This window comes from Polyodon spathula, chromosome 22 (genome assembly GCF_017654505.1).
Source record: "Polyodon spathula isolate WHYD16114869_AA chromosome 22, ASM1765450v1, whole genome shotgun sequence".
NCBI lineage: Eukaryota > Metazoa > Chordata > Actinopteri > Acipenseriformes > Polyodontidae > Polyodon > Polyodon spathula.
In genome coordinates this window covers 8,678,315-8,690,741 of record NC_054555.1, presented here as the reverse complement: position 1 = coordinate 8,690,741, position 12,427 = coordinate 8,678,315, and the positions used below count along the sequence as shown (strand labels likewise).

The window sequence follows — 12,427 nt, the reverse complement described above, 5'->3', positions numbered from 1 at the left end:
TGTAAAAAATACTATTTGCCAGGTGTGTGTCAAGCTTGGACACGGTTATTTCTTCTGGTTTTTGTGCTTTCCAAACTTTTTTCTAATATGTTATATTCCTGGTATATTCATATTCAATTGATCCTATGACAAAAGGTATCCGACTATAATATATAATAATCATTGTTTAATGCTGAATTGCATTATTATTATTATTATTATTATTATTATTATTATTATTATTATTATTATTATTATTATAATGTGCATTATTATGTATATATATATATATAGGACAGTATGATTTTTGTTCTCTCTCTCTCTCTCTCTCTCTCTCTCTCTCTCTCTCTCTCTATATATATATATATATATATATATATATATATATATATATATAGTAAGGTACCAGGGAGGGGGTTAAAATCCTTCCCTGCTAAAAACCTTGTGAGAATGCACATTTGGGTGTTATGGGGTTTAATTGTAATTGTTTTAATGATTTAGTTAATCCTCGGCACCTGATCGTAATTATAAATTAGAGACAGGTGCAGGGTATTTGGAAGGCAGCCAGACTGATCGGGGCTGCTGAGTGAAGAGCCCGACTGCGTGTGTGTCCAGTCGTATTGAAGGTGAAGTGCTGAGTGAAGAGCCCGACTGCGTGTGTGTCCAGTCGTATTGAAGAGAGTGTTGAGAGAAGCCCGTTTGTGTTTTGGTGTTTGTCAGGTAAACGGCTTAGCCGTCCTGTGTGTGAGTCAGGGATCGGCTGGTGTATAGTGAGAGCTCCAAAACGGAGTTAGGTGTTTATTTCTGTTTTGTTTTATGTTTATTAAAAGTGCGCGTCAGCGCTAAAGCAATTCCGTTTCTGTGTCCTGGGTCTACTTTAAAAGGGGCAACGAACTCCGTGAGTGCGAGGATCGTTTACAATATATGCGAGGATCGTTTACATATATATATATATATATATATATATATATATATATATATATATATATATATATATAGCGCTCTGGAAAAAATTAAGAGACCACTGCAAAATGATCAGTTTCTCTGGTTTTACTATTTATAGGTATGTGTTTGGGTAAAATGAACATTTTTGTTTTATTCTATAAACTACTGACAACATTTCTCCCAAATTCCAAATAAAAATATTGTCATTTAGAGCATTTATTTGCAGAAAATGACAACTGGTCAAAATAACAAAAAAGATGCAGTGTTGTCAGACCTCGAATAATGCAAAGAAAATAAGTTCATATTCATTTTTAAACAACACAATACTAATGTTTTAACTTAGGAAGAGTTCAGAAATCAATATTTGGTGGAATAACCCTGATTTTCAAGCACAGCTTTCATGTGTCTTGGCATGCTCTCCACCAGTCTTTCACATTGATGTTGGGTGACTTTATGCCACTCCTGGCGCAAAAATTCAAGCAGCTCGGCTTTGTTTGATGGCTTGTGACCATCCATCTTCCTCTTGATCACATTCCAGAGGTTTTCAATGGGGTTCAGGTCTGGAGATTGGGCTGGCCATGACAGGGTCTTGATCTGGTGGTCCTCCATCCACACCTTGATTGACCTGGCTGTGTGGCATGGAGCATTGTCCTGCTGGAAAAACCAATCCTCAGAGTTGGGGAACATTGTCAGAGCAGAAGGAAGCAAGTTTTCTTCCAGGACAACCTTGTACTTGGCTTGATTCATGCGTCCTTCACAAAGACAAATCTGCCCGATTCCAGCCTTGCTGAAGCACCCCCAGATCATCACCGATCCTCCACCACATTTCACAGTGGGTGCGAGACACTGTGGCTTGTAGGCCTCTCCAGGTCTCTGTCTAACCATTAGACGACCAGGTGTTGGGCAAAGCTGAAAATTGGACTCATCAGAGAAAATGACCTTACTCCAGTCCTCTACGGTCCAATCCTTATGGTCTTTTGCAAACCTCAGCCTGGCTCTTCTTTGCTTCTCATTGATGAAGGGCTTTTTTCTAGCTTTGCATGACTTCAGCCCTGCCCCTAGGAGCCTGTTTCAAACCGTCCTCGCCGTGCAGTTCACCCCAGCTGCCGTTTGCCATTCTTTTTGTAGGTCACTTGATGTCATCCTACGGTTGCTGAGTGACATTCGAATGAGTTGGCGGTCATCCTGGTCAGTGGAGAGTTGTTTTCGCCCTCTACCGGTCTGTAGCTTTGTTGTCCCCAATGTGTGATTGACCTTGTTCTTATGAACCGCCGTCTTTGAAATTTTAAGGATGGAAGCAACCCGACGCTCACTGTATCCCTCTGCCAGTAAAGCCAGAATTGAACCCTTCTTTTCCTCACTCAAAACTTTCCTTTTCAACTCTTTGGGCATGGCCAATAGTTATTTTTTTATTCCAATTACTTTTGAGGTACTACTAGCACTGTTTTGCCATCCAGCTGGTTCTAATGCAAGAGGATAGTGATGACCACGGGAGTGGTTTTTATACGTTTCCTCGTTAAATAAGATTTGGTTCAAGTGATCCCCTAATCAGTACCTCATTCAATAGAATGAGGTGTGCCTGTGTTGGAATTCAACAGACACTGGAAATTTGCAGTGGTCTCTTAATTTTTTCCAGAGCTCTGTGTGTGTGTGTATATATATATATATATATATATATATATATATATATATATATATATATATATATATATACACAGTGCATTGCAAAAGTATTCAGACCCTTTCACAGTGTTCAGGTTTTGTTGGTTTAAAGCTTGCAGTCATGACACGCTGAAGTAGGAATTAATATGTGTTATATACACAACCTACTCCACAAATTCAAAGCAAAATCAAAAAGAAAGAAGTCAATAGATAATTAATATGAAGCAAAAATGGAAAATTCATGATTGCATAAGTATTCAAACCCTTTGCTGTGGCAAACCTAAATTAATTCAGGTTCACACAATGAGCTTAACGAGCCACACAATTAGTTGAATGGCCTCTATATGTGTGCAATATTAGTGGTTCTCATGATTTTAGAATAAAAATACCTGTCTCTGTGAGGTTCCTTGGTCAGGCTGTGAATTTCAAGCAAAGACTCAACCATGAAGACCACGGAGCTTTCAAAGCAAGTCAGGGATAAAGTAATTGAAAAGCACAGATCAGGAGAATGTACAAAAAATATTGAAGTCTCAGTGTACTCAATCATCAAGAAATGGAAGGTGCATTGTCCCACCCAGACACTGCCTAGATGCCTCCAAACTGAGCAGCTGGGCAAGGAGGAAACTGGTGAGGGATGCCACTGTGAGGCCAACGACAACTTTGAAAGAGCTACAGAGTTCAATGGCTGAGATGAGAGAACAACAATATCCAGAACACTTCACAAACGTAGCCTGTATGGCAGGGTGGCAAGATGGAAACCATCACTAAAAATAAGCCATCTCAAAGCCCGCATAGAGTTTGCAACAAAGTGATCTTGCAAAAATGTGGCAAACGGTGTTGTGGTTAGACAAGACCAAATTGGAACTTTTTGGTCTAAATGCCAAGCGTTACATTTGGCATGGACTCAACACAACACCTCCCAGTCAACACCATCCCTACAGTCAAGCATGGTGGTGGCAGCATCATGCTATGGGGATGCTTCTCCTCATCAGGGGTTGGAAAGTTTGTTAGGATTGAAGGAAAAATGGATGGCGCAAAGTACAGGCAAGTACTAGAGGAAAACCTGTTTCAGTCTGCTAAAGAAAGTCTGCGAAAATTCACCTTTCAGCAGAACAACGATCCAAAGGCCAAAGCTACACTGGAATGGCCCAGTCAAAGTCTTGACTTGAATTCTATTGATAATCTGTGGAAAGACTTGAAAACTGCTGTCTATAAGCGATCCTCAAGCAATTTGAGAGAGCTTGAGAAAATCTTCCAAGAAAAATGGTGTGCAAGTCAGTGTGCAAAGTTGATAGAGACTTAACCATAAAGACTTGCGGCTGTAATTGCTGCCAAAGGTGCTTCCGCCAAATATTGAGATGATGGGTCTGAATACTTATGCAATCAACATATTTCAGTTTTTTCTCTTTAGGTTTTGCTGGCATTTATTGTAGCTTATCTTACCCTTAGAAGTCTTCAGTTTGAGCATTCAACTTTTGAATAAAATATTAAGTTTAAAAAAAAATGTGCATGCATGTCATTTCATAAAATGGGACACCATAGGAAGGGTCTGAATACTTTTTTGAATACATTTTATAACAAATATATGTGTTGTCACCAAAAATAAAAATCACCCAAGAAATATTCTATGTCTGACTATTGTTATGACAGAAATTAAAAGTCAGAGGATGTTAAACATTGCTGATGTCTTAGAAGCTTGCAGAGCATCCGATTTTAAAAAGTGTGTACTTTAAAGATTCACATAAGAGAACTGCATTTTTTCTTAGAAATTAAGCCATAGCGTAAGAACAGTACAATGTATATTATTTTAATATCTGTAACCAGGACAATGTTGATAAAAACTAATTGTTTGTATAATTCAGTTACTCAAACATAAACCTCAAGAAGGATACATGTTTATTTAAACATACTGTATAATGTACAGCACTAAACTGTATAATACCAGTAATAGAGGGCATGTTGTGTTCAGAGCTTTTCTTTCTCATATGACTGCTGTGGATAGACCGGAGCTCTGTTCACAACAGGTTCCCAGGGGGCTGTTCAGATACGTTTCTAATAGAATTTTGGGTAATCAAGGTTTTCATTTCCAGGATATATAAACAAAACAATTGCACACCAAACCAGCAAGCAAAGTGTAGATACGTCCTTATTATGTTTCAAGTTAGTTTTATACTGTTTACATTTTTCCTTTCTATAATTTAGCATTTTGCACTTCCTTCACAATGTTATTATTAAACACAGGAGGGCTACTAAATAAGCAAGCAAACGATAATAAAACAAGTTAACAAACAAACCAAAAAAAAAAAAAAAGAAAACAAACGAGGACCCTGGCGAATACTTTCTCTTTGCTGAGCGTGGCTGTGGTGAGGGAGCTTGTGTGTGTTTATGGGATCCTTGTCAGTGACTGTGATGGACTGCATGGAGCTGTCTGTCATCTAATTAGGATGACAAACCCACAGGGAAGACATGACAGCCAGGCACCGAGGAGACACACATGTTGAATATGACAACAACAATCAAATTAACTTTTCATTAGCAAGATGAGATGACTTGTGACCTAGGGCAGGGAGGAAATAGATGGGCAGGGGCAGTACTGTGCATACTGTGCACATACATCCTTTAATCCAATCAAATTCTGTTAGAATATCTTCACTTTGCTGTGTGGTGGCAGGGTTGAGACCTGTAGACCATAGGCCTGCACTGTGACTCAAAAATATGGATATCTTGAAAGACACAGTTATACCCAAGTGGAACGAGTCTGGCACAAACAAAAAACAAGACCAGCGCCAGCTTCAATTATTTAAAAAGCATACTGATGAGCAGTTATTATTAAAACAAATATGTGTTTGATTTAAGTTGATGTAAGCCTTCCACAAATTAAAAGCAGCTAAACTTTGACTGTGTGGCCAAGTCATTACCAACCTGACACACCAGAGGGGATAGAATCGCCCTAAAAGACCACACCATATAAAAATGTACTGTGTTTTGGAGTTTACAATGCCACGTGCCATGCTAGGACTGTTTGGAATTTTGGAATACATGTTTTTACCACTGTTGCTTTTCAATTCTTTATAATGCTTTACTTTTTGGTGTGCTGCTCACTGAGTTTTACAATCACAGACCTGTGTAAAAAAGGATTTTGTTCTGCCTGCCTCCATTGCAAGAACAGACTGCAGTGATGATGCTAAAGTAGCAGAACAAGAAAGAAACTACATCGTGTATAGACAACATTGATTTTGTAATCTGTTCGGAGCTACCCACCCCCATACCATTGCGTTTCATTTTGCATTGTGTTTCTCTATGACACTGCCCTTAAGGATTCTTTTTCCCAGCGCCACACTCAGCTCTGTGGTGGAGAACGCACTTTGTAGGCACCCCTTTTGTTTTTCTTGTCTTTCAAATATTTCCACGATGCAGCCAGCACAAGCTGGGCTGACATCCTTTTTTTTCCAATAAATTATAGCGGCATAAAATTAAAGTAATACTAAAAAATGGTCCCAAATATCCAAGGATGTCATAACATGGGTCTTTTTTAAACGGAAGGGAAGTGACATTAATTTAAAATTCCTCTGGCTCCCCTGACAAGGCATTTCTCAGGAAGACAAATGGGTAATGGCTTCTGCCTGCCAGTTTAAAGATATTACACAGCTGAAGAAAAGCCCTTTATAATCAATCTTGTTCCTCTGGTAAACAGCAAGGTGAAAAGATACACTTTCTTTGTTTTATGTTTTATTTTCCTTCTTCTTCAGCTTCTTTTTTTTAATTTATAAAATTGGTATGTGGGTTGTATTTTATTGTTTTTTCATAGCTTTCATTAAGGCGCAGGAGGACAGCACCATAGAACTGAGAACAAAGTGTTTTGCAATGATTAGAATGCGAGAGGCCAGCATGGTGAGGCAGAGCAAGGGTGTGTTAGCTCATTATTATGGTGCATAGAGAGATAGATGGAGAGCTGAGAATAGTTAATTTAGCTCATTATTACTTACAGGGTAACAGTGCTGGAGAACTGAGAATGGTGGGTTTTAGAATTCGGTATTTCCATGCCTTTTTTGAGGTACAGGGTGACAGTGCTTGAGATCTGAGAATACATTAGTGCTCATTATTTGGTTAGAGTGTAACAACATTGGTAAGCTGAGAAATGAGTGTACAATTGTAATTAAAGTAGGCATAAAGTGGTGGAGAGCAGAACACAGCTTATTTCAGGGTGCAGTGCTCCATTGAGAGACAGCTGAGAAGTACTATTAGTGCTCAGTCCCAGGTATCTTTATGATTAGCTCCATTTCATAGTAAATAAGTACTTTCATAGCTTAGACAACTCTATTGTGGATTATCAATAGTTAACCACATCCCTGAAGGAAGGAGAAACATGGATTTTCTTTGTTCCTCATAACATCCTTAGGAATAAGGTCACTTCATAAACACACCCGTGTCAAGCCTTATTTCTTTATTACAGTGCAGGGAAAGGTCAAGAGAGTTGAAGTGTACTGCAACAGGGCTACAGAGAACAAATTTGCTGGATAATTTCAGATGTACACTAATATAATGACTATGTGTAATTGAATCAGATTCATTTTCAAAAAGAAAACTTAGATTGTATTACTTGAAATTATGATTGATTGTGGAATATATTGGCCTGGGCTCCAAAGGATGCTCTTCGCCCACAGTCACAGGCCACTAGAACATAGGTCCAGACATGGTGAAGTGGTGCTGACCCAACAACCATTGGGGACAAAACTGCTGCATGGTAGTGACTCCAGGTAAGAAAGAGCAGAATTAAACCAGAATCTGCTCAATCAATTCTTGAGGTTTCCAATTTCAAACTAAACTCACAAACACTGCATTCACATCTGATGCGGGTGTGTTCAGTAGACAGTGCATTGCAAAGTGATTGCTTTGGAGAGCTAAGAATGAAAAAAAAAACATAATATTAAGCATAGAATTGATGCCCCTTTAAATTAGAGGCAGGTTTTTTTTTAGTTTATTAACTGTTAACAACTATCTTACTAATTAATTAACAAATATTGCTTATTGCTGGTTATATAATTTATAAATGGATTACTACATATTAACTAACTATTAACACAAATTGTGCAACATTTATTAATGTGTTAGTAATCAAGTGTCCCTTAAAATAAAGCATGATCCCTTCCTTGGCCTCTTGGTCAAGAATCAGTTTCTTTACAAATGTCTACAAATGCACAAGCATGTAAATCAAAACCAAGCAAGGGAAAACCCTTTGGAACAATCAATTAATCAAGTCCAACCCAGATATAGATACAATGCCAACATCCTGGTTAATGCTGTGGAAAAAGTTTTAACTCAGTTTAGTTGTCCTATGAAATGGATCATGTTGAATCCAACTTCATTTGAATGTTGTCTTCTTTGACTCAAAATATCCTCAACCTCAGTCCTAGTACAAGCGGGGGGGGGGGGGGGGGGGGGGGGGAATCAGAGGCATCCATTTGCTCACCATATGACTGGCTCTCATCCTAAAAGGCTCTCCTGGGATTGTTGGACATCAGTCTTGATTCTGTTTGCTCTTAGAGAAAAACAACATTGATCTGCGGTGTAAAAGAAGATGAAGAAAGAAAGGCAGATATTCTCAGCTTATGAAAGGGCTTTTCCCAAGTCTGTATTTATAATCAGAACTTAGATCCAAGCACTAGATTTTGAAAACTATGATCTGCAGACAACATAGCGGTTAGCCATTGGGATGGGAAGCCTATGTCTTACCTATACATCATACTTGTTGAATGTCTGTCTTGTCCTAGTGTTTGAAGGCTTATGGGCTCAGCTGTGTTTCTCAAGCTAAGGGCTTACATTGCTATCCTAACAGTTCCTGTTACTTCCTCCAGTAGAATTTAAACAGTAGGGTAAATTTGTAAGTTTTATATATTTCTTTTAAATTTGGTCAAATTTTAAAATGTGCTTAAACATTTCTGTAAACAAGTTGTACCAAAATCTTGGTCAAAATGTCCCTCAGGATTTCAACTTGGGTATCCAGATTGCCACCTTCTGTTTCAGGGGTTATGTGTTCTCTCCACTCTGGGCAGGCATGCCAGTGTGGTCTTTAGATAAATGAATGACAGCTGGGCCAGCCCCTACATCCTGTCCGTCTTTGTCCCTTTCTCTCTTTTACCCATCTTTGATAGCAGCTGCCAGTTTTGCTAGGCTACAGTAGATAGAGCCTTTTTCACAATATGTTAAGTACAAAATCGATCTTGCCAAGTGTGTGCAGAACAACAAGATGGCACAATAACTGTAGTGACAGATGCTGATAATACTGCACAGACACTATATCAATCATTCCCTCCTCTCATCCGTCATTATATCATGGCATCTCAACAAAGTGCATGTCTACAAATGCACAAATACAGGCACACAACCTTGTGGCTTTTTCAAAGCCTCCACCCCTAACAGTATGAAAATTACAGCCTACTTTTGAGGAGTACACATTATTATAAAGATCATGTAGCCTCAAATGCATTTTAACAGTAACTGTTGCTTGAATATTAAGAGGGAGTTATTTTAGCCACACCATTATTTTTGTTGTTGCTATATATATATATATATATATATATATATATATATATATATATATATATATATATATATATATATATATATATCAATAATAGCCCTTTAGGCCATATCTAAAATACAGATAAACAAAATGTTTATGACATCACCTGTGAATGTCATTTTCCAGCTTAGAAAATCAATAAAAGACAAGAAGGGAAACATATTTTCCAGGCAGATCATATAAAACACTTTTATTTTATCTGCCACCATATTGTGCATCGATTTTACTACAGACATACCTTATTCACTGTCAGGCACAGAGTGTATGAAATGCACGGCTGTGATTTCTTCGATGTTGCATGATGATTAATTACACTCTGGGGGCTATTACTGAAACTGCAAGGCATTTCTAATGTATGCTGTAATAGAAAACACTTCCTTGCTTCCGCTCTCCACAGTCTGGGTTAGGCAGCTAGAGCAGGAGCAATGCTGATTGTGGTGTTAATCAATAAAACAGCGGAACACTTCGCTTTGCTGGTTCAGCCGTGGTAAAAAGGTACCGACAACCAGCGATTCAAAATCCTTTGTTGTTGTTATCTCTTATTGATGCTATTCAAAGATCAAGGCACAGCATTGATAGATGTGGTATAAAAATGTTGTATGAAATTATTATTGATTGGCCTAGGTTTTCGCTTTCCGGTCTGATGTAAAACCAGGTGATGTAAAACCATTGACCGAAGGTGGGGAAACTTTCAGAACATTTTAGGGTGGGTTTGGTCTTTATAGAATTGGTTAGCCAATAGGACTGGTGTAGCTGGCTGAGATTCACCTCTAGAATTACGGCAAACCTCTAATTAAGATTACTACTAGTCCCTCTTTCACGATATTAAAAATATTAATTTCTTCTTTTTTTTTAAACTTTATTTGGGATATGAAAATATTTTAAATACAGCACAGAATAAACTGTACCTGTGGTGTACCACAAGGATATTATACATTCAATGTAACACAAATGACTATTGAATTTACAATACCTCTGCAAAGTGTAATTCTGTCTGTGGGACATTGATCTTTCTGGGACTCAGTATGTTAGGACCCTGGTGTGTATAATGATAGAAACACTAAAAAGCAAGAATGCTGACTAAAGCATGTGGCGCAAATAATAAATAAAAATAAATAAATAATAGTGGCTAAGTGTGTGGAAATGTCTCCAGAGAGATCAGAGTAAATAGGTTTTCTATTGGCTGAAATATCAATTTTTCCTCCTCTGTTTTCCTATCAGCATGATTTTTACAGCCCTAGTGTTTTTAAAGAAGGTGGAAGCAACTGAATGAAAAGTCAGTAAAAAAAACTTTCATTATTTTAACTTAGTTTTATTTTTAAAGAAGACTAATCATGTTGACAAAAAGTCATGTAAAGCTTTCATTTCTTATTTTATGCAAAGCAGTCCCATTTTCACCATGGTCTGGTACTGGATTCAATGGTACAGCTGCCAGCTACTGTGCAGTGCAACTGAGATGAGCCTGACAGGCCAAAGCCCCAGCAGGATAATGACCCTAAGTCCACTGGTAAAAGCAGATAGTCCATCTCATTACATAAGGTTTCTAGGTCACAGTTATAAGTAAACATATTTGTAACAAACACATAATATATTATAAAAAGTTCCCAAAAGGACAACTTTTTTTGATTTGATGCTGAATTATCTGTAGCTTAGAAACCACATTTTAAAACTAGGAGCAATTACATTGCTCATAGGTCTTTACTTATTTGCAAAATGTAATTCTATGTATAGTGTCTTTGTCTGACTCAGTATAGTTGGGTCCATTTTGTCAAATTTGACTGAGAATTTATCTGATTATCACAACAGTTGAACAATGTCTAACCATGTGTAACCCCTGAACAGCTCCTGGCCCTCTATTTCAGGGGGGTACTTCCTGCTCATATACGCTGACAACCCACGTGGATGGAGGCATGCAAAGGCCCAAACTAGGTACTTGTTCAATCCCATAACCAGAAACCAAGGTAACGAGCTGAGGTAAAATAGTAAAATACTTATATTGTGTGTCTACAGCTGAAGAAGATCTTTTGTTTGAAACATCTTGAAAATAATGTTTTTTTTTTTTTCATTTTCATAGGTTTTTGTGTACCACAGTTATACCTCCTTTCAAACCTACGGTATATATAATATAATTGTTTGTGATGTGGAGGAACGCATAAACTTTTTCATTCCAATTAAACATATTAAAACCCAGAACAATAATGAATGTGGATATTTATCAAGCCCCTTTTTTCAATCCCTTTGCCATTTAAGCCTTTAGTACAAAGATCCCTGCCTTAGAATAGAAGGTCAATTGTCATTAAGTTCCTGGGTCTCAAAGCGAGCAAAGAAGAAGCTGACAACTTGAGGTAATTGCATATGTTTCATGCACCTGATATTACATCTAATTGAATGTTTCCTCCTGGCATGATGAAAGCTCTGTTGATTAATTTTCAGGTAATTTCAGACAATAAGTTCCATACCAGTCACTGATATAGACATCATTGTACATATTAGGTATATGTGTAGATATAACACATCAAATATACTTTCTGAAAAAAGGGGAAAAAAAAGATTATTTTGATTGAACCTTTACACTTTTTAATACACTTTTTTCTTGTATGTTCTTTCCCCTAAATCAGTAGACACAACAATACACAGACAGCAAACTACCTCCCTCTAAAAAATGCACTGTATAACATTATTTTAATGGAAGTCCTCCAGACCGCTATTAACGGCCAGCAGCAACCCTTAAGAGCCGCTCTCTGCAGTGCTTAGGCGGGGCCATCCCAACAACCAGCTCTTTACAACCAGGAAAACTGCCAGAGGAAGTGAGTTATCAATAACCCGGGGGCACAGGAGAACACAGTTATGTTCCAGCAGTAATATGCTTTTGAAATCTAACAGCCTACCCTTTCCAATAAACATATCTTATTGGGTCTGGGAGCTGTTCTGAGCCAGATGCTCTTTCCTGTGCTTGGCTTTGATGTTTCATTTTTTTTTTTTTCCAGAAAAGCCTTAATGGGGTCAGGATGTGTCTACAATAATATCCATTCTATATAATGTACACGCTAATGTATCACAATGTAATTACTGTAAATTAATGAGAGACAAGCCCCAGCACAGCCATCTCTAGTTAGCAATACACAACAGAACATAATACACTTGCAATGTGAGTGAGATCTCCAGAGCTGGTGTTTAGGTGGAGTTTGTAGATATATTTTTTTTTTTTTTTTGCTGTAGGGTTTTTTTTTCTTGAATGGAAAACAAAAATCACCACAT

General features: G+C 37.7%; 1 long non-coding RNA gene across 2 annotated transcripts in view; it reads right to left on the bottom strand.

Moving 5' to 3' along the window:
* Positions 1 to 4,540: 4,540 nt before the first annotated feature.
* The window catches only part of LOC121296984, a 30,021-nt gene continuing 22,134 nt past the window's right edge, over positions 4,541 to 12,427 (bottom strand). For both annotated transcript variants that reach the window (XR_005947124.1, XR_005947125.1), the window contains exons 2-3: positions 8,057 to 8,147; positions 4,541 to 7,487 (exon numbers count right to left, since the gene is read on the bottom strand). This is a non-coding gene — a long non-coding RNA (uncharacterized LOC121296984). The remainder of the gene's footprint in view (positions 7,488 to 8,056; positions 8,148 to 12,427) is intronic.